Consider the following 2337-nt stretch of genomic DNA (forward strand, 5'->3'; position numbering starts at 1 on the left):
GTTAATTACTTAACCTGGCCCATGTATGACTTTACATATCTGTGTATTGGTTTCATGTTCCTCTAGAAGGTCCAACTTGACACACAACTTGAATCCAACCAGACTGAACACTGACTCCAGGTACAGACCTGATTTCATTACTTAAAAACAATCAAAGTATTGCACATAATACATAATGTATTAAATTATAATGCAATACTTTTAATGTGAAATAGCTCCATTAAAAACATTCATTGTCATGGTAGTGCACGTTTTAATCCAAAAGCATATTCAAATACACAGTTGAATATCCACAGAAAATAAGATTACACACTTTGTTCATATGTAACTCTTCCTCTACAATAATGACGATCACTTTCATGTTTCCTATCATTTTATTAGGGACAGACGAGCCTGAAGGACACAGCTGTGATGACCATGTTCTGTCTCTTATGGCAAAGCAGAAATATAAAACACTGGGTTCTTATCTAAAGTGTATCAAATCAGATCTCCACCATGTTGCTGCTGAGGACATCAGGTGCTGCAGTTCTTCATCTATGAAGAGAAAAAACGCACTGTTAAAGAATGTTTTGTGTTGTGTATAAAGCACAACAGATTTCAGATAGAACTGTTGTACTGTGGTCTTGGTTTATATCCTCATGGTGAAATGTACATATTTTAAGTCCCTTCTGATAAAAGTGCTGAAAGAAATACAACATTGTACAAATACATAAAATGTCTTTCTACCTCATCAGTACTATTCAAGGTGATAATCTCCCACAGACCTATTGATAACAGTCCAAATCAAGTCTTTCCACTTCTCTCAGTGTGAAAACATAATTCTATAATTAATTTGAGAACTGTTTACAACACTGATGTGTGGAGATTAAAATCATACCTAAACTGTCTAATTCACTGTAAAACTCCATGACATTCGCAGGCCATCTGTAGTTAAGGGAGCAACGCATGGAGTGATGTGTAGATTACTAGTTTGATGATGCATGAGGAGAGGCGGTGGTCGAGTGGCAGAAACTTGGACTATGGGCAGAGAAGGTCTCTGGTTCGTCTTTGGTTCGACTCCATGGAGAGACAACAAAAGTCGCACCTGGATTGATCTGTCCAAAAATCCAAGAGTCTCCCTACCCTCTCTAGTGCCCATGAGCAAGGCACCTCACTCCCCCAACATCTGCTCCCCCGAGTGCCGTACATGGTCGCTCACTGCTCTGTGTGTCCTGCACCAGATGGGTAAAAAGCAGCGATTAAATGTCCCTACCTGCATGAGTGTGCCTTTGCATGTCTGTGCATGTGTTTTGGATGAATACATGGATTTTAATCTTAATCTTTTAATCTTAATCAGTTGTCTTCCAGTTGACCAGCATGAAGCTGCAGATCTCCACCATGTTGCTGCTGGGGACATCAGGAGCTGCATTAATGAGGAGCAGAAGCGTACTGTTATGAATGTTTTGTGTTGTTTATGAAGCACTACTTATTTCAGCTAGAACCGATGGACTAGGGTCTGGGTTTGTATCCTAATGGTTAAATGCACATACTTTAAATCGCTTTTGATAAAACGTGACAAAGAAATACAACATTGTACACATAGATAAAATGTCTTTCTACCTCATCTGTAATATTCAAGGTGATGATCTCCCACAGAGCTGTTGATAACAGTCCACATCAAGTCTCTCCACTTCCCTCAGTGTGAAAACATAATTATATAATTAATTGGAGAAGTGTTTACAACACTGATGTGTGGACATTATAATGTTATCACTACTGTCTAATTCACTCTACAACTCCATGACAGACTAAATAAACGATGTGAAAATAGTAATGGCGGATATACCATCCTGTATCAGAATATTGGTGAAACAGTTACTATCACATGAAACGTACACGTGTAGCGTATTGATAGTAACTCATTAAAAAAAATAATGTCACAACCAAAACAAGACTGTCGAGTTATCTTGCTTCAATCTGTTCATTAGACGTGATAAATAAACGGTAACTTTTATAACAATTACATATTACAAAAAACTTGAGGCATGTAAGCATATGATGATAGATAAAGCAATATGTTATGTTGGATAGTTTCAAGGTTACTTACCTCTAGTTCAGCACCAGCGGCTGGCCAGAAGAAGTGGAGCGATCTTCCTTGCCGCACAGGGCAAACGCAGGCAATGTGGAGCAGGCGCTTGGTCATCGAACGTTCTCTCTTCCCCGACCGCAACAGACTTGAAATTGCCTGTGCTCGGGCCCGTTAGTGCTACAACGTAGCCCTAGTTATTATTATTATTTCCCTTTGGGGGGCTTTTTCAGGGTCTAGACATGCTCAAAAAGTTATGAAACTTTGCAGGA

The 2337-nt window shown here is 39.1% G+C and overlaps 1 long non-coding RNA gene across 1 annotated transcript; it reads right to left on the reverse strand.

Moving 5' to 3' along the window:
- Positions 1-355: 355 nt before the first annotated feature.
- Positions 356-1780, reverse strand: LOC133968742 (uncharacterized). The gene is made up of 2 exons (XR_009924135.1): positions 1600-1780; positions 356-534 (listed from the first exon to the last, which is right to left on the reverse strand). It is a non-coding gene; the product is annotated as an uncharacterized LOC133968742 (long non-coding RNA).
- Positions 1781-2337: the final 557 nt, after the last annotated feature.

Source organism: Platichthys flesus, chromosome 14 (genome assembly GCF_949316205.1).
Source record: "Platichthys flesus chromosome 14, fPlaFle2.1, whole genome shotgun sequence".
In the NCBI taxonomy this organism is placed as follows: Eukaryota; Metazoa; Chordata; class Actinopteri; order Pleuronectiformes; family Pleuronectidae; genus Platichthys; species Platichthys flesus.